The sequence below is a fragment of the Poecilia latipinna genome, unplaced genomic scaffold (genome assembly GCF_001443285.1).
Source record: "Poecilia latipinna isolate Pla-1442-1.1 unplaced genomic scaffold, P_latipinna-1.0 Scaffold794, whole genome shotgun sequence".
In the NCBI taxonomy this organism is placed as follows: Eukaryota; Metazoa; Chordata; class Actinopteri; order Cyprinodontiformes; family Poeciliidae; genus Poecilia; species Poecilia latipinna.
Genome location: NW_015113410.1, coordinates 92,149 through 117,805, shown reverse-complemented (window position 1 = coordinate 117,805; position 25,657 = coordinate 92,149). Strand labels below are relative to the sequence as shown.

At 36.8% G+C, this 25,657-nt stretch overlaps 1 protein-coding gene across 1 annotated transcript in view; it reads right to left on the bottom strand.

Annotated features, from left to right (window-relative positions):
- The window catches only part of LOC106956171 (ras association domain-containing protein 5-like), a 52,053-nt gene that overhangs the window by 6,658 nt on the left and 19,738 nt on the right, over positions 1 to 25,657 (bottom strand). The window lies entirely within an intron of this gene.

Sequence of the window (25,657 nt, the reverse complement as noted above, 5' to 3'; positions counted from 1 at the left end):
CTGCTAATTTTAGCACGTTCACAGGAATATGACTGGAAATAAACACAAGCCTAAAAATGGCTTTAGTTTGGTTAAAAGATCACTTTCAAACCAGACACAGATGTAGTCAGTGACTCAAAAAACACAAAACATAACTGGTCACATGTAGCAGGCGACTGTGCTGTAGTTGTAAATACACAGCACTCTGACCTCAGAGGTAATTAAATGTTTTATTACATAGCCAACATGACTCCAAAGAGCTCAGATATTCATAAAAACATGTCATAAAGTGCCGCTAAAACTTCAGCATCAATAAATCCTAATGAAAAATAAGTCTATTTATTTTGTTTTGAACTTTTGGAGTGTAAATGGGGATATGACTTTTTAAAAGCAATTAACTGAGCGCAATGTTGATAGAAATTGGCTGGAGTCCTTAGAATTAGGTAATAACACGCATATGGAGTTTAACTGCTTCATTTCTTTTAACCAGTAGAGGATTTTAGGCCTGAAAATCAACAAACTCAAACATTTAAAACTCAATAAAATCATTCAAAGAGACCAACAGCATGTAAATCCCAGTGCAAACTCTTTATCTTTCCCTGGTGTATCCTATGCATAAATGGGCATAGTGCAGCTCCCCTCTGCATCTATTAAAAACCACACACACACACACACACACACACACACACACACACACACTGCAGAATCCAGTGAGCCTCCGAAGCACGTACACCCTTATATGGAAAACACACACAATGCTGCAGGAAGACCTGAGGTGCCAATGCAACAAGTGCAATGAGCCAAAAGGTTTATGGCTCTGAGAGACAACAGGAATGCCAGTCTCTTTAAAAACATTAAAACAATTTAAACTGAGAAATCTAAAAAATGCAATGAGACAAACTAACTTTAGTCTAGTTTGTATCATAACATATACAATTCTTTTGAGTGACGCACTCGGAAGATATGACAGTGAGCTACAAAAAGCTGCAGCAGCGATTTACTCCACCGTTAATTATTCATTAAAAAACAAATAGACTATTAGAATAATCAATGCATGAAATAATTTTTGACAAACCTAAATTATTGTTTCAGACCTGATCAGTAGTACAGTAAAACCTTTTCAAACTTATTCATGATTGTATACGTTTGCAACTGAAACCAAATATACAAATATTGCATAAAAATACACAAACGGGTCAATTTGGATAACCTAAATTATTTATAGGTCTTCAATGTTTAAGTACTATGTTTTTCAGGTTATAACCACCAAAAGAACACATAAAAGTCACTATGGACTATAAGTTGTAGTGAAAGTATGCAAAAAATGTCTGACTTATACTCCAGAAAATACGGTAATTAACTTTTTTAAAAACAAGCTTGTCTTATTCAAGTCTTATATTCTGCTTAAGAGCTTGAAATACTAAAAAAATTGTGGAAAACTTTTAATCTATTCTTTTTATGACTCAAAACCACTGAATGCTGCAATAACACTCATCAAAAACACAAACAATATTTCTAAAAAGTTGAATATTTAATCAAATCTAGTCAGCGACTCGTCGGGATTAAAGAAGGAAGGCAGACATGAAGACATCAACGCATCTGATCCATCAGATGTATAACAATAGAACCAGAGTCAGAATAAGTTCAATCAGCTTTAAAGATTTCTTCACTGATTCTAAATCTGTCTGGTCAAACTGTTTAGTTTTTCCCTTCATGGTTTAATCTCACCTCTAAGCTGTGACGCTCTAACGAGACAAATCTCATCACCAGGAAGTGGCAGGTAAAGCAGATTATCCGCCTCGTGAGGAAAGGGAAAGTTCAACAAGCAGCTAAGCAGTTGGACCTTCATGCCAGCTTATTATAGTGGAGGAATGAGGGCGACTTAAAGGGGCTCTATTACGCAAAATTCACATTTGACATGTTTTATACTTCCACCGTTAATTATTCATTTGAGTCTCTACTGCTTCTAAAATCAACCCAAGTGCTTTAAAAAAAAAAAAAACGGCTAGCCGTTGTTTTGTTAAAAAGTTAATGTATTTTGTGTCAATTACACAATTGTTTGTCTTTGAAAAGCAGAAGAGGAGTGTCCTGCACAACCAACAAGAACGCAGCAAGTGTTAAGTCAACAACAAAACACTTGTCTTTTCCAGCAGCCATTGTACAGCAGTAAAACTAACTGACAAACGTGCTGGAGTTTCAATGGGCTGCTAGGTAACGGTGTCTGCTGATTTGTGACATTACATTCTGGAGGTTTTGGAGATGCCTCATTTTTCAGACAACACTAAAATTAAAAATTAATAAATTCTTTTAAGAGTTTGGGTTGGTTTCAGAAGCAGCAGATAACCAAATGGAAGTATAAAACTGTACAAAATGTGACCTGACCTCCAAATAAGGAGTGTTAATTAACTGGTCAGATAATTTCCTATAGAATGCCTTGAAATTCTCTAAAATGCATTTCATGTGGTAGACCAACAAAATATGCACAATAGTGAAGTGAACAATGTGATTTTAGGCTTTTATTTTTTTTTCCACAAGTAAATATCAACCAAAAATGTGCATGCTGGTCAGCCCAGGCTAACTCTGGAGGAGCTGCACAGATCCTGAACTCCCTTTATGGAGGAGCAGAAAGAAGAAAGCTGCTGTTGAAAGAAACCAAGAAGTTCTGTTTGCACATTTCCACAGACGTTCTTAATCCACTCTGGATTAACAGGTGACAATTTCAGTTTCTAGTTAAACTGGTTGGGATTTACCCCAAAAGATTAGCAGCTGTAATGAAAGTTAAAGTATCGGGTCAATACATAACTTCATAATTTTCACCACAGTCATGAAAATATTTGAAAACTTGCAATGTTTTCTTCTACGTTGCAAAGTACTGGTTGGTGTAAAACACCAAGTCCCAATAAAACTCACTGGAGTCTTGTGTTTGTAACGTAAAAAAGCTGAACCTTTACAGTGTGGTCACATGGAGTTAAAAGGGAACTGGGAGGACGAGAGCGACCGGATCTAAACAAACAGGAGAGGAGAAGTGCTGTAACACAATGAGGTCATAGTCCGTTTTCAGGAACAAAGCGAATCCTCCCACTCAGGGCGAAAGATCAACACTAAACAGACGGAGCAGCAGCCAAGAAACACATCATTATAATCTAAAAGATGTCTCTCCTCTCGACTTTAACCAAGCTAAAAGTTTTATCTCTAAAGATTTTGTCATTACATCAAGCTACTAAACATTTCAGATTAGGAGAGACTAACTAGGTGGAGTTATAATTCACTTGTTGCACAGAGCAAAAAAAAAAAAAAAAAAAGCAGAACTTTGTAACACCGAAAGCAGAACAGAAAACGAAAACCAGTTTTGTCTGAGAGGGGTAGGACTTTCTTTCTTTAGCCTTTTATCTCACACACACCTGCAGCTCTCCTGTCTCTGTTTACCTCCGTCACGCTCGTCTGACATCTTCTGTCTGTAAATATGTGACATCACCGCAGGAGGAGTCTGGGCTTTTCTGGGCCAAGACTAAACACACAGATTCAGCTACAATTTAGCTGAATATTGCAATATTATAATTAAACCCTTTGTATTTCTATGCCATTCCCTGACTCTTTGCTAGTATTACTAGCATGAAGAATTTGCATGCATTGCACATGAAATATTGCAACTAACCAAATGTTGCACACGTTCATATTGTGTAGCTCTAATAAACAACAAAAGCCACTTCTGATTTAGGGGTTAAGAGTTATATTTGGCATTTTGAGTCATTAAAATTAGTCTTAAAATCACTTTGCTTGTGGTTTTTAAAATGAAAACATAGCAAACTGTAAATATTAGTTTTGCTACAATACAAAAATGTAATGTTGTTGATCTATTAAAATGACAGAAAATATTCCTTAGACCAGGAATGTCCAAACTTTTTCAAGCTCAGAAGTACCTGCATGCCAAAAAATTATAAAATTTTTAAAATCTAAAATGACCCCCCAAAATTTTTTTAACCTACTCAAGAATAATCTTAACATGAACTATTTTAATTAAACAAAGTAATCAGATTGTTTTTGGAGGAATGGGATCATAGATTTAAAACTTCAAATGTTTTTTCTTTGTAAAATGAAAACTGGAATAATATTTCATCTGTTCTCAGCAACAACAACAGAATGTGGCTCATTTGGAAACACTTACTGTATTCAGCCAAGTTTTAATATAGCAATTAAAAGGAGATTTGAGCACAGCAAGAAGTACTTTACAGTACAAGTCTAGTTACCATGACAACAGAAGGAAACCAGAAATCATGTTAAAGATGGTCACTTTGTGTTGCATCAAGCAGATTTTAATTTAAAAGTCATAGTTTTGTCCTAATTTATGTTTGAATTGTGGTCTGGCGGGCCGCGCAAATTCAGTTTACAAGCTGCAAATGGCCCTCACGCCTCACTTTGAGAACCCTTCCTTTAAACACTTTTCTGATCTGGAGTGAATACATTAATGAACTCCATTATGACTTGTTTTTTATTTATGTTAGTATTTATTTCTCTGCCCCTCCTGGCTTGCAGCCTGTTCCTCTGCATGTGACTTCCTGTTGAATCGAGGGGGAAGTCTATTCAAGCCACACCTTTCCTCTTGGCATTCCTGCACTAATGGGACCAAACGGCCCCGTGAAAAAGCACAACAATGTGCTTTAAAGTGCGGCTCACACCTTTCCTCTGGTGCAAACAGAAACAGACAAATTGTTTCTACATGAACCTTCTGGGACTAATGGACACATAAATCATACACATAGCTTTGATTGTGAAGTTTTACACCCAAATGGGGTGTTATTCACAGGAAAATGTTATTTTTAAGATTTATCAATCAGATATAATTTTCTAACAGTGAAAAGTGTTAAGTAGAACAGAGTATTCTACTTTTATAACACGTAAAACCACGTCGATCCAGGTGATTTTACTGAAAAGCCGACTTTGCTGCACCCAAATCTGCTTTTATCTAATTTATTAAAGTCGGCTAAATATAGCAAGTGTTTTGAAAGAAAGTGACCCAAATCCTGTAGTTATAACAGAGTAAATTAATTCAACTGAGCCCAAAAGAATGTGAAAACTGGACGCCTTCCTTTTAATACAGCAAACAAGTTTTGGTTCTATGATGAATAACATCTCTTCCCAACAAAACCACAAAAAACAAAGAAGTTTTAGTTTTTTTGTTATTTCCTTGAGTCCTTTTGATTCTACAATTTTGGTCCAAGTGAGAAAAAAGTTTGGTCTAGAGGCTCTCAAAGATATTATAGTAATGTTATGAATCTGAAGCAAGTAAAAGCTTCAAACTTTTATATGTTACTGAAAGTGAATCTTCAGCGGTGCAGACAAAGTGGCTGCACTGAGTAGCATGTAAGAATTATTTGTTTTAATCGGGATTTTTCTGTGACATTTGTCTCTAATGCCACTACATTTTTTTAAAACATCCCACAAAAAATTTCACAGTCTGGTTCAGCAAGAGGTCAAATTAGACATGATGCAGAATCAGATCTGCAGGAATCTAATTGTAGAAGGTAGGGCTCAAATGATTAATCAAATTAATCACGATTAATCCTTTACTGAAATAATCAACTAGTTTTGTAATCAATTAATCATTAACTGTAGCATACAGGATGAAAAAAAGAGGGGATTTGCCAGAAAAAACACATTCAGAGCAGTAATTAAGTCAAAACTGTAGTAAATACATTAGGAGTAAAACGATTTACTATCCAGTTATTAATAATAAAAAACATATAAATAAAAAGGTTAGTAGACTGTTCTTTTAGCTGCAGATGCATCCTTTGTTACAAATGATTAGCATACATTAAAGGAATGCTATGTCATTCCATTTTAGGCAATAAAATGTTGATTTCTTCATTTAAAAATGAATGTATTTGCTTATTGCATCTTCAAATGCATTTCTAAAATTGTGTAAAAAAGGCTTAAGTATTAAATGAGAAATCTGCGGAATTTGCCAAATTTTTCTATTTGATTAATCGTCATATTTCTAAAATAATTGCTAGCTGCAGCCCAGTAAAGCTACATATCTTATACATCACTGAAATGCAAGGTGGATACTGAAATAATACGATGTGGGAAAAACAAACAAATTGTTTTAGCTTTGAAGAAGCTGATCTGTAAGGATTTAGATGATTAGCCCGTTCATGTAAAATCTAAACACTAATGAGTAATTTCACCAATGAAAACTCAGCTTTGTAAGCATCCAACAAGGCAAACCAGTCAAACTTTCCTCTGCCAAGGTCGCAAACAACAAAGTCGAGTTTAACATCAAAAGATGTAATTTAAAGAAGAAAAAGAAAAACCCAGATTTCCTTGTAGAGAAAACAGAGGTTTGTGGTTGAAGACCAGCGAGTAAAACCTGCAGACTAAACCTGCTGAACCACAAGGAGTCCGGAGCCAGATTTTCTCACAGTAATGAGGACCACACCGGCATCGAGCTGCAGAACCGTCTGCACATTTCCACTGTGGTCCAATCAGTACAACACGGAGAACGCAACAAGTGTGTTTGCAGAGGCCACCCAAAGATGGAGCTCAGTTCATTACCAACATCAGCAGAGGGAGGAGAAGGGGAAGTAAAGGCAGATGAGACAACATGATCTGCAAAATGTGGAACAAAAAATTAAAAATGACACAAGAAGAGGAGAAAAAGGCTGATGGGTTCATCCACTGCAAACCAGCAGGGAGAAAAGAACAAGAAAATCCCATAAAATTACAACGAAACGGCTCCTTCCAAGCTTCACATTCAATAAAAACATTTCCACCACAAAACAATTTCAGTGTTTATCAAATACCGTAAAAGAAAAATGAAAAAACTGCTGAGAAACGGTCTCATTAGCTTTCTTTACAGCCAACCTTTCCAAAGAAACAGATGTATACAACCACACCAGGGTTCCAGTTGATGTGCTGATTCTGCTGCCATTTGCAGCAGATTTGTTAACTTGAATATTGTGCAACACACTCAAAGATTGAGGTGTGTGTGTGTGTGAGTAAGTATTTGCTGGCGAAGATTATGAAACTTCATGGTTCCGACCTTGGAGGAAGATAGAGTAGAAAAAGTTGTGCGTTTTCAGACAGCGAGGCAGCAATAACGCAGACTGGTTGTCCTTCTTCTGGTTTATTATTTTGTTTTAGTCCGCATTTTTAAAGTAAACTCCAGGATTGCATAGTAAAGTGTCTGAGAATGGTTGTTTTTTTGTTTGTTTTTTAAAGAAAATCCTAAACAAATTGACTATAATTTACCTTTTAGTGAGCTGGTTAAAGTGTTTGGGCGCCATTAAAAGACTAAACATGCTCTAAACAAGGTCAAGCAATGAAAGGTACAGCAAACAAACAGCAGCTGTAATGGAGAGCACTGGCAGCAAAGTTCACAGCAGAGTGAAGCAACACAGTAACCATCGGTGTTATCTGTCATCTCGGTTACTAAATAAACCCTGAGCTGCCAGACTCCTACAGGAAGGGTTGCTTTTATGACGTGTGCGGTTATTTTCTGAAAACACGTCGAGTTTAGCCTGAAGGACGGTGGGAGGGTAACATTACGACACCGTCAGCTGTAATTTATCGACACCTGAGCTGGAATGTTTCTGCTGTTGCACAAGATCTGAAATGTTCTCCTGCTTTACTTCATCCATACGTTTTGTTTTTTTCCATAAATGAGGAAAGGTTGGGCTTCTGTAGCTATAATGTTTGAGTCATTTCCACGCTGAGTGAGTCAGTCTTTATTATTTGATGCAAAATGAATAGATGAGATAAGGCCGGATGATAAATTGATTTGGGCCGAGGGCGGCCATCTTGTTTGACAAGCATGTTTTACACCTTCTACTTATTTGGACTTTGAATAAATCAACTGTACTATATAAAATATTAGGGCCTGCCTACATTTTTTTCTTTTAATTACAAGAATAAAAACTCATATTATGAGAATAAAGTTGTGAAATCTTAAGTCTATGAGAACGCTTACATGAAAATAAAAAAAATTGTGGTTTAAAAACAGACTCAGACTTTTTCATAATCTTTTCAACGTTCTGCACTGGATAAAAAATTTATGCTGATCAGGCAGGCCCTAATACTCTGTTGTAGAGTTGACTTGAACTCAAAGTCCAAAAAGGACAGAAGCTGTAAAACATGCTTGCCAAACAAGATGGCCGCCGTGGGAGCTGACATCACTCTGAACCATTGACTGCATTGGTGAAAAAAAAACTTCATTAAGTTAATAAAATCGATTCATCATCCTTCCCTGCTTGGCAAATCTAGAAATGTTTTATTCAGATTCTTTGTTGCTGTTTTTGCATGATCATGCTGTTTACCAGATTACTTTGCTATAGTAAGAAGCTAGGAAGCCGTCCATGTTAAACATGTCCAGCTCTTATAGAGAGAAACTGCAATGAAATTCACATCAAACTAACTCATCAGGTTTTACAAGGTGTGACCCATTTCAGCCATCATCAGCTGTAGAAAAAGCTTATTTCTTATTATAATAATCTCACCTTAGCTTCTAACTAAACAAGGCCAGAGGCTTCGCAGCATGTGATTGCATCCAGATTGTGTTGCAGAGGAAGTAAAAGAGCAGCTTTAAATTACATGATGCATCATAGTTCTGCATTTGTTGCAGGGCTACAATGATGACAAAGCAAGGCGTGTCTGGGTGCAGTCTGATCATGGGAAGACAGGAAACAATACCTGAGAGACATGCATGACTGTATATGGTTTCCACTTCGACTGCAGTGGAAAATCCCTTTTTATATTTATAATCCTCTGACTGCCTATCATCAAACTGATCAAAAACACAGGGTGATAATCAGCCAAACAGAATGACACTGACTTCACAGCAAACAACCACAGTCTATTTTCATGACACACACAAACGATGACGGGTTATAGATACTGTCATTAAGCAGAAACCCAAAATTAAGCAAGTTTCAAATTACAAACTGGGGGTATAGAACGTCTTTTATCGTAATAAACGGGTTTTCTAAATACAGTGATATGTATTTTTTTAAAACTTATTTTACTGATGCTTTTAATTAAATAGCAGTTTTGTATCACAAAGGGAAATTAAAATTGAAGTATCTTCAAAGAGAAGTTGCAGATGGTGGAAAGGTCTCCAAAAGCAGCCCGTCTCGCAGCGTATCTTAAGAAGCATCTGACTGAAGACAGTCGCTATCAGCTCATCATCCAGGGACAGAGATGATATTTCACAGTAAGAGCTGTTACTTCTAATCCACCTCATTTGCTTTTACAGCTACTCTTTACATCTCTCTTTTCCAAAGTAAAAAAAAAATCTATTGTATTATCACTGATGATGGAAATTCAATGCAGTTTATTCCACTAAAAACTGAAAAACTTCAACTTGCATTTATTGTTTAGAGACACAAGCTGATTTCAGCTAAAGTAAAAAGTCCAATGAGGCTTTGGCTCCACTAAACACCTCAGCAGAACCACAGGATCACTTTCACTGCACTCATTGCACAAAGATGCTCTGAAACAAAATACCTGAAGCAACACTTTGATAAAACCTTGGAGATCAAATAATGCTCAAAATATCAGGGCTGCAAATAACAATTATTCTAATAATCGATTATTCTGAAGATTAATCGGATAAATTGCCACATTCTACAGATTTTCATTTAGCTACTTAAGCTTTAATGCAAGTAAGCTAAATTAAATTCTGTTTTTAAATAAGAAAATGAACATCTATTACCTAAAATACAATATTCCTTTAGTGAATGCTTGATCATTTGTAGCTAAGAATGCAGCTGCAGCTAAAAGGAAATACCTCTAGCATCAACATGTGAGAAGCTCCAATTATTAATTGACTAATTTGCTAACCAATTAGTAACTGGATAACAAAAGGTGCTTAATAGTATATTTATTTTTGCTAAGTTTGAACCAGAAAAAGGTAAAACTCTCACTTGAGAAATTCTGGGTTGAACATATTTACAGACAAGAAGTGTTTAGTGTGTATATTGATCGTTTTTGGCTTGATTATTGCTCTGAGTATGTTATTCTTTCAGCAAACGGCTGTTTTATTTAAAGTCTGTTCAATTAATCAATTACTAAATTAGTTTACGATTATTTCAATAACCGATTAATCACAATTAATGCGATTAATCGTTTCGGCCTACAAGATATTGTGCAAAGTTGAAGCACTTCATCATGCTTAAATAAATTGTCTCTCACTTCCTGTGGATCTGTGTAATTTTTCATTGTTCTACTTTCACTCTCCTCTGCACACATCAAAGCGAGCAGCAGACCACCTCAAAGACGGCGGCTGCGGTTTGGTGATAATGGCAGCCTGGAGATCACAGCCGCTCAAACTGTTCCCAGATGAGCGCCGAGCTGCAGAGCAGGAGGAGATAGAATCGCTTACGGAGCGCGTTGGCAGCCCAACAGCGCTTCAATCCTTTTGCTTCATGTCACATGAAGATCGTTTCCTTTGGGATCAGGTTCTAGTTCCAGCAATCATCTGTGTTTGGGGAATTATCCGATTACCTGTCACGGGAAGCATCAACGTGACCTTGAACCAAATAAAAATACAGCAGAAGACGATAAGAAACCTCCCTGAAACTAAAGCTGCTAATGAGCTGAGAACAACATCAACATGGTCTTTTATTAAAGGACTCATAAACATCTTTTTTTTTTAATGTCAGAATCAAATTTACTTCATTCTGTTTTGGCCTGTTTTAGAGTCAGAATACAACATTGATTTATGTTGAGTTTTCTGCAAAAACAGGCGTTTTAATTCAGAACAAAGATGGAGGAAACTAAATCAACCCAACAGCTCTGCTCAGTCCGGTTTACTCCCCTAAACCAGGGTCTTCAAACTGTGGCTCGGGGTCCATTTGTGGCCCTTCGGCTGATTTTGTGCGGCTCCCAACTGCTGTTCAAGAATGATACAAATCTGGCATGTACAGCTTCAGATGGAGACTTTTTATTTTTAATCTGGGTAAAATTGTTACTGAGAAAAATATCTTTCAATGAAAAAATGTTAAGTATGACACAAATTATTTGTCTTTTTATAACCAAACATTTACGGTAAGTGGAAGCTTTTACTGGAAAGGCGACTTTTCTGCAACCCTATTCACTTGATTTTATTATTTTCTTGGCCTGTGGGTAGTTCTGACTTGACAATTTTGGTCCACATGACAAAAAGTTTAGACACTATTGAGTTTATTTGGTTCTCCCACTCCTGGCTTCTCAGTAGAGTTCCTCTTTTGCAATAATCTTAAACTAAGCCGTGTTTAGGCGCAATTTATCATCAACCGAGTCCTGACAAACACTGTTCTCCATGACGCAGGTAGTTCTTTTCAAAGGCAGATTTATCTTATTATAAAACAACACACTGCTCTGTGAAGGAGCAGTGTGTGTGTGTGTGTGTGTGTGTGTGTGTGTGTGCGTGTGTGTGCGTGTGTGTGCATGCCTAAAGGCCTCTGGGTCTGTTTTAGAAGATAGTGAAGGCCACACAAAGAACAGGAGAGGCAGAGTCTAATAAAATCCTGAGAATAAAGGAAAAGCGGCGTTTCACATCACAATGATGCAATGAATCTCAAAAAGGAACTCTGACTTGAGCTTTAAAATATTACAAAAGCAGTCAGGAGATCTGGACCCAAAACCCGAAACGTTAGCCTAATCATGAGACTAAACATGTTACACGCTTTGCATCCAGCAGCTGTTATTCTTGAGCTCAAAACCACAAAAATCATGATCGAGTCAGTAGGATCCAACCTCAGACCGGACTGAGTGAAACTTCACAGCAATATTTTCTTTTAGTTTTCCATATTTAAGTTCTGATAAATACTTTTTTAGGAAATTCCAGGCTTTTCCAGACTCTGTAAAAACCTGGGTTTTGTTGTTGCAAAGCAAACTGAAAACAGAGAGGAAGTGAAGTTTCAGGAAGTAAGAAATCAGGTCAAAGTTGGGCAAAGGAAGGAAATCTAGTGATGGAAAAACACGGGAATGGCTTTCAGTAAAAAAAAAAAAAACAACAACAAAAAACTAAAAATACAGTAAAATCAGCAGTTCTACCCACTGGTTACATCTAAATATAAAATGACTAAAGTGATGCTTTAAAAAAAAAAACATTTACTTACATTTTTTTTGTAAATAAGTATATGGAAAAAGAAAGCAAAAATTGTTCCCAAAGTTCAAAATTCTGAATACCAGCTCATACTGTTAATAAAAAGAATTTAAAAATATGCATATATATATGATTTTCTTTTAAAACATGGTTCAAATTTGTGCTTTAATGGTGCACAAATAACCATTTAAGTGATCAATTGGTTAGAAATATCCAAAAGTTAAATATTTAGTAGTAAGACAAGCTTTTTTGTAAGAATAAGAGATTTTTCATTTTCATTTGGCAAACATAAAAATGTCTCCAGTAGGTCAAGCAGTGACGCCATGAAGCTGTTTTTAGAGAATAAATGAATTAAGAGAGATGAGCTCGCCACCACAACGGCAGTCAGCCTGTCTTCAGAGTGGCCTTCCAGATAAAAACTAAGTGGCAATTTTCCCACAGCAGCAGATGAGGAAGTTAACGTCCAAACACCGCGACTCTGCTGTAACTCCAGCTGGGATTCTAAAGAAATTTCTAACTCAGCCTGACTAATGTAAATGAGCGTAATGATGCAGAAAGGACCGGTCTGACAGGACACAAAGTGATTGTGACAACAAACGGAAAGGAGAGCTGAACACCAGCAGAGAGGCGCAGGCTGCAGCCAGGTACCAACAATGAAGCAAAAACCAACAGGCAGAGGAAGCGAGCGCTAAACAGCAGCGGAGGATCCGCAAACAAATCCTTTATCTCACTCTGTCAAGCACACAATGATGTCAGGCGTCCTGGACCCATTTGAAAGGCAAACACGGGCTGGATGCAGCTCAGGAGGAATTACTACTTCCTCTAAAGAAATACATCCGACTGAACTCTGTACCTGAAACCAAGTCCTGCTCCTGAAGTCATGAGCTGCTTTGGAAGCAGAAAAAGTCGATCCAGAGGGAGTAATGGGAATTATTTCAGCAATATGACAATGTTAAACTGGAATGTTTTGATAAAATTAAAATAAACCACAAGTTATAACAGATGCTAACGTCTATAATCATTACTACCTTTTTCTTTTGACTGAACTCAGTTTGATTTTGTGAATTATGTTTTTAAAAGTGCAAATCTAAAGCTAGCATGTTTACATTTAGTTTTAATATGACTTGTTGGTAATATGGAGTTCCAGTTAATCATGTGTGAACAAAATCTATGTGACTGGCACATTCTACAGATTTTTTTTTATCAAACTACTTTTTATACAATATGTGAAATACTTTAAACATTGTACTTGAGGAGTTTAAGCTAAAACATATTTACCAATTAAAGCAGTTTTTATCTTAAATGCAAAATGTATATATATATATAGTGAACAGTAAATGGTCTTTTTTTGCATCTCTATGCTCCAGCTAACCACCAACCGATTATAAAATTAGTTGATTATTTCCAAAACCGATTATACACGATTAGTATGATTAATTGTTTCAGGCCTAGTATATTTTGTATAGTTTTGTATTAATTACAGCTCTGAATGTGTTTTCTTTGTGAAGTGCCTTCTTTTGACTCTGTATACTCCAGTTAACAAATAATTGATTACTAAAGTATTTCGACAATCACGATTAAGAGTTTTAAAATGAATGGTGCTCCTGGATTGTCTGATTTGCAAATGCCAGTCAATTAAATTTATTATATAGTGTCATTTCACAAAAGTTTCACAATTATAATAGGTCAATAGGAGAATTATTCAGAAATAAGTTGAAGTCACATTACACAGAAAAACCCACGAATACTGAGCTATTATTGGTTGGAATCCACTCAACTTAAAGGAAGGTTATCTGATGATGATACATTACCTCCCTGTTCCACAAAATGGTCAATAAACAGTAATATTCAACTTACTGGTTTCATTCAGTTAAAAAAATAAGCAAATCATTTTTAGTTGCAACTTGAAGTTGCACATTTATTCCAAAGATTATTCATAAAGTCAAAATAATACTGTAATCTACAGCCAGAACTGGTGAGTGAAGGAAGCAGCTGCCGACATCCATCCAAACATCAACACAATCACTGTTAGTGCAAACTGCACTACATTTTCTGTTAGCCAACACTCTGCAGTATCAAACAAACTGAGCAAGTCATCATCAGATTGTTACTGTTCAGATTAATTCATCCTAGAGGAAGCGTCCCTGCAGCAACACGGCTGCTGACGTCAGCTGCACAGTAAGCCTACAGTCTACCAGACTGAATTAAAGATGAGCTGCTGCTTCAGCTGTCCACTGCGCATATGTGCGTGTATGGTTGAAGCAGGGGGGGTTGGGTGGGATTAACCCGGCGTGGTTCTTCATGTGGTCAGCGTGACATTTCCAGACACAAACTGCCATTCACACGCAGACGAAGCCGTTAAATCCCCCTTAGACATGGCTGCTCTGAGTCTGCCATCAGCTGTCAGTGCTTGTGTTTCTTTGTCAAACTTTATTAAACTTCACTTTGTCTTTCATGCAGGTACTCTAAAGTAGCCTGAATGCATGTTCTCTATATTCACACAATAACTTCCCCATTTTATCATTTGCATGCAAACAACTGTGTGAGCAAGTCCTCTGAGTTTTAGACAATTCCTAAAGAAAATAACAGTCACACACAAAGCTGGATATAATTACTGGCACACATTTTTTCTGCTTAATTAGAATCATTTTTGAAGGTCTTGTATTGTTCAGTCTAGCCCAGATTTTGCTTTTTAGACAAAAATATGTGGGTTAAAGAGATGCCCTGCAACATGACAGCTTAAAGGGGACCTATTATGTAAAACTCACATTTTGCAACTTTTTATTCTTCCAGTTGAGTCTCAACTAAAACAGTCCAAGAACTTAAAAAAAGTTGCCAAATAACTTTTTTTTGCCAAAACCAAGCGAGGGTTTTGGCAATAAGTTAAAGTTTTTTAGTGTCTGAAATACGAGCCGTTTGAAAAACCTCCCGATTACTAAGTTATAATCCACTGGCTCTGCGCTGTTACCTAGCAACCCAACCAGAGCTCCAGCACGTTTGGTCAGCTGGTTTTACTGCTGCATAACGGCTGCTAGAAAAGTGTTTTTTTATTGTCACTTACTCTTCAGAAACCACTTGTTGCATACTTGGTGGTTGTGCAGGAGGCTCAACTTATGCTTTTCAAAGATGTACGGTTGTATAATTGCTGATATGTTTGCAGCTCAAAATAAGCAAAACTGACCAGATGAAAATCTTATTAAAGAATAATTTTATGCAAAAAAAAAAATCTAATGAATATGTTTTGTGTAGCTCATAGACCTGCCTTAATTTGTTCAAGAAACATAATAGGTCACCTTTGACCTGCTGATAAGCATTTGGCAAGAAGTAATTTACTAAAACCATTACCGTCTCTAAAAGAATTATACTGAACACAATAGTGAGCATAAATACACATTTAAACTGTAGCTGTCCTTCAGTTCTGCAAATATACAAGCAGTGGTTTTGTGTAGCAGTGCCACACATTCTTTCCCTGGGGGCAGCTCCCCTCCAGTTGTAATTACTGTTGGCATGTGGGAAACCAGCAGCACCCCACTGCAGCTCCAGAGCCACTGTTTAAGGTCACAACCCCTCGCTGCAGCGCTGCATAGGCCGCATTGTCCATCGGCCGAAGTGCAAAGGTGAAGGGTCATGCAAGGCTGCAGGATCTGCAAGCAAGCGTCGTCTGACAGAACCAGACAAATGTGAAGTGGGCAGAGAGAGGATGAATGGCTTGATTCTGCTACAGTATGCTGAGCTGTCAGGGAAGGGAACAAACCAGCTGTGTCTGCAATGCTGAAACAAGCTGGGCAACTTATGAGGAAGAGTAGCAACTCAAGGACATGCAGTACCTTGCAAGCAATTTAAAAAAAAAATCACATTGTGTTCCTTACAACCAATGAATGCAATACATTTGATTAACCATAAGGCTAATTTTAGAAATAAGAGACTGAAAAACTGATACATAAGTTTGTGTTTGGCCACTTTGAGTCAAAACTTTGTATGAACACCTTTTGCTGCTCTAAGCGATGATTAATGTCCTGTTTTATGCTTTTTGTGTGTTTTTTAATGTCTAGATGTATGTATTCAAGTGTTTTATTTTTCCTTTTGCAATTCTGTTTGGTGTATTTCCATTTATAATTTTCTCGATTCCTGTGAAGAATTTGTAAGTTTTAGAAAATGTTATACAAATTGATGTTTTTTGGGATATTTCTGTTCCAGATTTAGACACTTCAAACCTGATATTTACGCCAATTGTTTTGTAAAATAGCTCAAGCTCAGTCAGATTTTTAAAAGGGATTTAGGTCAATACTTTGACTGGACCACTCTAATACTTATCTGTCTCATTGTCCAATTTTCTATGGGTTTCCTCCAAGTTTTCAACTCATATTTCCCTGTATTTAACTCCATCCATCTTCCCCTCAACTCAGAACAGCCGTTATATCACCACTTGGTCACCACTGCATGATGCTGCCACCACAATGTTGCAGTTAGGATGGTTTGTTTGCCAATTAAAATACAAAGAAGTTTGTATTTGTAACAATATCTGAATGGTTTTGCAATTCAGCAGTCAGTCCAGATCTTTCTGCAACAGAATCATTATTTCTTCAGAGTGAAAACTTGCCAAACTGGGACCACTGGTCAAATTCCAGCGAAACCAAACTTGAAAAACGTGAAACCTCGTAGCGCAAATGTTCTTGTAAAACTCGCTGCCAAACCTCAGTGAAAATTAAAACTATTATGTGGTTTTACAATTAAAAGGAAGCCTATAATATAGGTAGAATACAAAAGCATTGAATATTTATAGCTATAATAATTCCAGCTTTAATCATAAGGTTTGCAGGTGGTTCTCATCTCCCTGTCAGGTGAAACCAAACTTAAACAACAGGTGGGCGGACGCTTAAAATAGTTATTTTTCATGTGTTCCCGGCATAAACTGCAACTACTTCAGAGGTTACCTTGCTGTCTGTGACTTTCCCGGTAGGTTTTTTGAAGAAAGATGTCCTGGCGGTGAAAAAATACTCCTCGGAGTCTTCCTCCAAGCTGCTGTAGCCGCTGCTCATCGTGCTATTCCACGTCATTTGCGGGCAAAACTTCCCGACGCGGACCCGGTCGCATCAAAACTCCCTTTTTGAAATAACAGTACTAATAAAAAAAAAATAAAATAAAATCCCCCGAAGCTGATGTTAAAAACAAGCTCCTGACACCAGACCTGTGGGTGTCTCCGTCAACCGGTGATTCCCTCCTTTAAATTATCTCTACTGTCTCCCAGTCCTTTCCCTTCCTCTTCTTCGGTCACTGGAATAAGTCCGCCGGTATGGCCGAAACTCGTTGAAATTGTTCCATTTTAAGACGCCGAAAACCCAACTGACTTATTTTGCGAAAAAATAGTCTTCTGAGTAAAAAATAACCTAAAATTTTAAATGTAAGAAAGGGGGAAAACCACGACAAGCTCCACTCATTCGACGTCTCTGCCCGTTTGACTGTTGAATGTGCGACTCCCCTGTGACAGCCAGCCAGCTACAGTGAAGCCCCGCCTACTACAAGAAAGAAACCAATCACCTGTCTTAAAATTTTTACTAAGCCCGCCCCATGCAAGCAACAGCCAATCACGGAATTGATGACTATTTTTAAGTCTGGTTAAATATTCAAAAGAAAATGGGTGTAAAAAATACACTTAAATTTAGGCTATTTTTTTCTTCAGAAAATGTATTTTCTGAAATCAAATTTTAATTGAACTGAGCTATTATTTAAATGAATTTATTACATTACATTTATTACATTATTATAAAACCACAACTCAGAAAAAATATGATGATAATAATAATAATAATAATAATAATAATAATGTTACTAGTAAACTGGAAAAACTGGCAGTACAAGTATATATTCTCACATTCTAGAATCTGAAACATTTTGTTGAGAGCAATCATGAAGTGAAGGAAAATGATTAAAAATTTTTTTAAACAAGTGAAAATCTGAAAGGAGAGGTTTCAATTTTTATTCAGCCCCATTTACTCAGGCAACCCTAAATAACATTTAGGGCAGTAGTGTCCAAAATCAGTCCTCAACAACAAGCATCTTGCATATCTTTACAAAACATTTAGTCTATAGATGAAAAAAGCTGCTTTAATTGCAGCAAAACATGATTCTACAAAAAGTTTATGAAGCACAAATGCTCTTGCAAGACACTGCAGATATAAAACTTTAAAAATGATACTGTGTCATAAAGGTTAGCTAAAAAATGTCCAATTATAGACAGGCAAAACTAGCCCAAAAAATTATTAAACCATAATGAAGCAGATTCTTTTCAATGTTCTTGAAAAACATTTGAAATAGGCTTCTTCAAGACGTCACTTACTTAAAAAAAAAAGTGTGATTTGTATCAACAAACTGGACACGGTAACTGGATAATGACATTTTCAAATTAACTGATATTTAAAGATGCTCTTCTGGACCAAACAATGGAGAAAGTAGCAAAAATACATTCCAGTCAGTTTTGTTTTTTATTTACCATTAATAACTGAAATTTATCATGGCAGCGAATCAAAATTCTCACCACTGAAACATTTTAACAGACTACGATTGTCTTCTGAATATCGCTACCTCACATAATGTCATAAATTAAATTAATAAAAGGTAAACTTGTATCAAAGGTGGTTTAAATTACATCAGGGATTTATTTATATTGAACCGCGTTGTATCAAAGCCTCCTATGACATTTTTACGTAGCAACAGCTGCGGTAAATTAAAGTTGCTCCGTTTTCGGGCGTTTTTATTCATTATAGAACATGACATTAAAGGTTCTTAGTATTAAACTGTTTGTGTAGCAACCCACCCAGCTGCAAAAAAAACCCCCACAAAAATCAGAAAAGCAGATTCAGATGCAGAATCTATGCTACATGTGCATTAAATCAGGCCTAACCCAATCTCACACATGTACACACTCATACAGCGGAGGGAGTGTTACATGCACACGAGCACTAATTTAAAACCAGGGAGGGTAGAAAGGAGACCAAAATAAATATGCCTCGTGTGGGTCAGCCAAACCAAAATCTGGTCTTTTGAAATGCAACACAGCAGAGATCTACTCAAAACAATCAGAGTGCTCAGATCAGCATTGCTTCAGTGGACCGCCCAGCGTCCGGCGGGACACGAAAACTTCACGGGACATTCTTTCTTTAAATCATAATAATTCATAGCTTCTAGAGTATGAATACAGGAGTTTAAGAGATTTAAAGCTCTAATTACCACAGAATAATTTTTCAGCTTAACTGTCCAAAGATTTTAAGATTGTGCACAAACACATAATGTCTGGAATCAGCTTCTAAACACTCCTGGTATTATTTCATTCATTAGCAGCTTTTTACTCATAAATATTCAGGAAATCCAGTTTAGCTGAAACTACAGATGCAATCCTGATAAACTGAGAAGTGAATGAAGATGTGCTCATTGTGTTAATTGCTGCTCAGTGACTCTGGCCTGGAGCCAGTCGGGTTAAACATTACTCGAATTCCAGTAAAGGCAACTTTTGACTAGAATACACTGGAGTGGATGATGACATGTTGCCCTATTGGAAAAGTCAGCATTCAGGTAGAGACAGACACTTTCCAGGAACAAACAGCAATGCTACAAGATGCTAAACACAATCTCAGACCTGAGAAAACAACACATTTTACTCAGGGTTTCCCCTTGTGCATTATAAGCCTGGAGAAATTCTAACTGGGTAAAATTGGTTTGACTAGGTCCAGGCTTTACAAAAATCAAAACAAAATTGCCACAAAATTCTGCTTTGTTTACAGTTTGTGTCAAAGTTATTTTATTTTAACTGCCATTTGGTCAGAATGGCCCTTTGTTGCTTTAATTCTAGAGAATAAATAGCACAGTTGATTATAAATACATGACAGGCATTTATATAATGGCCATTTTTTTAAAAAAAAGAACTTTCCAAAAGTACAGACCAATAATCTTGGACATTTCTGTAGTTGTCAGCCTGGAAACAATCTGGGATTCCCAAAACGAGATAAGGACCAATCAAATCAAATAAAAACTACAAAAAGCCTTCCTAAAGGCGCAAAGAACCATTGAGAAATAATTTATAACTTCTACAAAGACTGAAACGTAACTCAGCCATGTATTCAGAGAAGTAGTGACGAAGAGGTCTGGACATAAGAAAGCTGTTAGGAAAGACAGATGATCTGTAGCTCCTTCAGTTACACATTACACACATTCCTCCTGACAAACCGGTGATGTTTCCAACACAGCCTGCAGCTCCGACCACAGACTGACGGTACACTGGGAGCTGCACCTGAGTCACCAGCCAATCACTTCCTCAAGGTTTAAGAAACCAGCAGAAATTAGAGTTTTTCTGCTAATTCTTAACGTGCTGGAAGGATTTTAGTTGGAAAAATTAGACGTGGGCTGTTACTAAGTGTTAATCAGATAGAAACTGAGGAATTGACAGGTTCCAGAGTTTTTTCATGATTTTGGGTTTCAACTGCTTATAAAAACAGAACAGATGACTAAAAAAAACCAGTAATTCAATGTTTTTTGGTGTCTGGAAAGTGAACCTCCAAATTGACATGATGCCGGAAGTAGAGCTGTCCTCCGACAAGCCAACTGTTATGGCAGACTAACAGACCTCAATGTGTTACCCGAAACATTTTTTGAGTCATTTTTATCTTATAAACCAACACTGAGGCAAAAACGGCGGGCAAGAAAATTCTCTAACTAGTTCTACATCAGGTCTATAAAGTTATTAGTGTGAAATAACGGAGAAATCAACGATAAAGCCCAAGAGGAAGAATGATGGACACAAAGTCTGGGTGGATGTGAGGGTAAATGCAATGGGACGCTTATTTGACGCTTAGCTGTCAGTCGTGAGTCGTTAGCATGGAGCCGTGAGTCGTTAGCACGGAGCATGAGCCATTTGTAAGGAGTCCTGAGTCATTAGCACAGAGCTATCAGTAAGTGTCGTTATGAAAAAATTGGGATGTTTACTACCAGTTACCTTCGTGGTGCTGACTAACTTGGTCGTTTCCGTCCATCAGTTTCATTCAACTGAACGTGAGGTGGGCTCCAGTCCATGATCCATTTCTTGTGTTATTCCAGGCTCCTTTTTGGTTTTGGAAATGTAATAAATTGTATTCCGGAAATTATTAACCCATATTCGAAGGGCACTGTGCCATTACCTAGCAACCCCACCAGAGTCCAGCCCGGTTACCTGGCAACCCAAGAGGAGCTCCAGAACATTTGGTCAGTTGGTTTTAAGAAAAGTGTTTTATTGTTGACTTACTACTCAGAAACCACTTTTTGCATCTTTGTTGGTTGTGCAGCAGGCTCCACTTCTGCTTTTCAAAGATGTACGATTGTGTAACTCTGTGTTCTGCCACATTTTTATTTAAAATGTTCAGATATTTTAGAGCTCAAGAAGATTAACCGACATCTACCTCATATAAGTGCCATGCTCTCCTTAGGGAGATCCCAACAATCTGTTCATGTTTTTTCTCTGAAACTCTGTAAGTGTAAACAGCAAAAAATCTGAATAATTTAATGTACAGAAGGTTTTCAGGAGCAGATGTCAGCCCCTAACTGTATTTGGCTGCTTTTAAATTAAGTTTATCTAGTCTGTTGCATCTGCTGCCTGATTAAATTACCCTATATTGGCTAATTTGGAGCACATAGACGTCAAACCTTTAACTTTTTTTTTTAAAGATGCATCAGTTTGGATTTCACTGGAGTGTTTTAAAGTCTAAATTCTGCTTTTTCTGGGTTACAGCAGTGAGGTCCTGTGGGAAAAGCAGTCAGCGGCTAAATGTCTGGTTAAAAATTAATCTGGTTTAAAAGCAGACAGACCTCATTGTGACCCGGGTGATGGGACAGAAACCACCAGGTGGACATGAAGCAATAAAACAAAAACCTGGCAGTTTTCTCAACAAAACAAAGTAAAATCAAATTGCTTTTGGCTTGCGTTTCTTATTTAACGGAAACACCGCAAATGCTAAAATGTGTTTTTTTTTAACACTAGTGGGATATTGGCAAAGTTTTGCGCACATTTGTAATAGAAATGCAGATTTAGAAGTTGCTCTTGCTTTTGTTTTTTTATAATTTTTGCTTCACACGGTTTGTTCCTGGGTGTGTGAAATCTGAAGACTCAATTTCACTCAAGAGTTCAAACTTTAAGGCATGCATCACAGTCAATGCTGGATTTTGTTACGGGCCATGTGGGCAGTTGCCCAGGGTGGCAATAGAAAGTGGGGCAAACTAGCATCAGAAAAAAAAAACAAAGACAACATATCTGTCAATTGGGCCTTGAACATGACTTGTGGCAGACTGTCCTCAATTTTACACATAAACTGGAGGTACTGGTGCACTGCACAAGGTGAATAAATGTAATTAAGGTGGATAACCTGAAAATACAGTAAACATTTTCATCATTTAATCTAGAAATATATTCCCCACTCTAACCAGGTTTTGTGATTTATGCTACAAACAGACAAATGACAAACTTGCATGCCGACCCTGATGCTTAAGAGCTTACCTTGTGAGGCTCTCTGTGCTCAGGAGTATTTATTAGTGGGGAGTGGTTTCTTTTTTCAGCAGGAAGGTGTGTTTGTGGTCTAATTAAAAGGTAGGAAGGTTGGGGGTTTGAGTCCCTTACAGCTGCTTTAAAGATGGGAAACAACAGATGGGGATTTTACTCAGGGAACTCCCCCAACTTCTTTCACTTAGTTAATAATTAACACTATTTTATGCTGTAGGAATTAGACCTCATAAAACTTTGTCTTAACTGCAACAGAGAGGTCAGGTTTTTATAGGGATAGCTTTAGACTTCTCAACAGGGTTTATGTTTGTTTAATTTATGGAAACAAATTAGGCATTTGATCAATCTGGAGGAGTTCAAGGCAGCATTTTTAGAAATAGTTTTAATTTTTTTTACGTCTTCAATATGTATGCAAGAATAAGTCAATCTAAACAATAACATGAACCCAGGATTTATAACTAGATTTTTTTGTATGTTTTATGTATTGTTTCTCAACATAATAATAAAAAACTCACATTAACACATGAGGAATGAAGATGTCACACCCAAATAGATTAAATAATCATAAAATAATCAAACATCAGGCTGCTGGTCCTGACTCTTCGAATAAATTATACATAATTGAAAGACACAGTCTAGTTACAACTAAAAATATATAATTAATTCATATTTATATGAACTTATTGTACACAAAATTAACTCAATGAGAGGTTTTGCCTTTAATCCTGAATTTAATTAAAGTGTGGAAATTTACAATTCAGCCCCCATTGTTGCAGAGAAATAAAGTAAACAAAAAATTTTTTTTTCTAAATTACAACTGAAGCCTTCATGTTTAACATAAAATAATTTTTTTATTTGTCTGAATTTATAGTGAGAAAAAAAAGAAAAAAAAAACGTTCCTTAATCTTTCTACATGTTGCACGACAACCACAAATTGCTTTGTTGGATTCTTTGAATGATTTTAAAAGCATTTAGAAATAAAAACCTATTTTTAAAAAAGTTTGTCAATATTACATTTACGTTCCCAACAGGAAGAACCATTAGTGGATCAGCTCCTCTGTCAGGAGATTAAATGATGGACTGAAATTTTTACAGCTTGATTTTGCATCAAATGTCTCAAACTGGCTTTAATCTGAGACATTTAACTCAATTTTATTTTTTATTTAGCACATCCGCCTGGCCTTAAATCATACTTTAGTTGAATGAGTGTTGAATTTCTGTGCCGAGTCTCAGACAGACTCAGAAACTGCATAAATCAAACATAATGCATTCGGTTAGTTCAACATGAGAAGATGCCTGCAGTGTATTCTTTTTTTTTTTTATTTGGACTCCAATTGTGATTTCTGAACGTGTCCCAGCACACTGTGATCTACTGCAGGGTGTGCGGCCCAGTATTTTACCCTGACAGACAAAACACTGAGTGTCTCATGATCAAAGAGCAGAGGAATGCTGCCGGAGGATCACATGCAGGCCCGGTGTATCGCATAATCACAGACAGAGAGCCAGAGATGCAGGATTAAACACAAATAGTTGCTGGAGAAAAAGATGCATTGGGAGTAAAGACGCATTAACGCGCGCTATAAACTGCCAACCGACTGAAACAACAGAGTAGATGTACAGCTGTAACCAGACACACACATATATGGGCAAAAAAACACATACAGAGTTATTTTTAATCTACAGTTTAGATGTTTTTTTTTACTTCTAGAAGTGTATTTGTAAGGTCAGACACTGATGTTGGATGAGACTTTAATTCTACTTGGTTCAGGTGCCTGCCAACCAATCCACACCAAACTTTCTAAAACTCCTAAAAACAACCCCACACCTTGATCGTCCTTTCACCGAACTTTAAACTTGACACAATGGAGTCAGTTGCTGTTGTTATGGCAACCGCTAACCTCAAATTCATCCATCGGATTTCCAGACAGAAGCAGGGTTTCCAGTGACCATTTAATTGTACAAACTGGAATCAGAAAATAAAATTTGCTTAATGGAAACAATTTTTTTTGTATCACGAGTCACGTGATCAACAACCGAATGTTACTACTGGGAAAGACAGTGAAGAAGAAGAAAACAGGAAGTGGTAGGAGGATCATGGCGCTGCATGTTTTTTAATTATTTATTGCATGAACAAATTTATTCATGTGTGATTTTAATTATTATTTTTTTTAATTTAATGGCAACTCAGCAATTGCGAAATTGTGTTTTTTTTTATGTTAGCTGAATAACAACAAATATTTGCAGACCTTTACAATGGAAACAGCTACAGAAGTTTGATTTGTCCCTCTGGAGAACAGATCTTCTCTACTCTGGTGTGTACAGGAGTCGTTTCACATCACTTCACTCAACGCTTTGATTAACACTTGGTGATGTAAGTCTGGGATGAAGCTTCTCAAACCAGTTGAGCTCTCACTTGTGTGGCCACCAGACGGTTACAACATTGACATTTGCATTTTTGTTTGTATTTTTCTTAGCTTGCGGGATTTAAATAGTGGCGCAATAGACAGTTTGTAATTTTTTTTTCTATCCTATTAAATAATCAAATAACATCCAACATGGCAACCTTTGTTGCAGTGTTTTAAATTGGTCTTGAGCAATAGTATGGCAGGGTTTCTAAACATTTTAAAATCTCCATGACAACATTTTCTCCTGTAAACGAAGAAGATTGTAGAAAGAAATACTGGTAGAAATATCGGGCCTTCACAGCAGATGAACAAAGTTGTTGTTTTTTTCTGCTCAGCACAGATTTTTGATGAATAAAAGCTGGAGGTCTGAACTGAAACAGCAGAAGGGAGTCTCTGCAGCAACAGCAAAACAGCATAACTCTAAGTCAAACTCACACAGACTCAACTGTGAATTATTGCCAATATAAACCTTCCTGACTCTCCCAACACAATCTTTTATTATCCTTTTTAAACGCTCTTCATCAGGAATTTCAACTTTTTGAAATCAAACTTATCAAAATATACAAACTAAGCAAATTTAACTTTATGGTTTAGTTCTTTCCCTTCTGTTGCTTTATCATAAAACACAGACGCCTTTGTATTTAAATATCTTCCTTTTGGTTTCATCTTGCT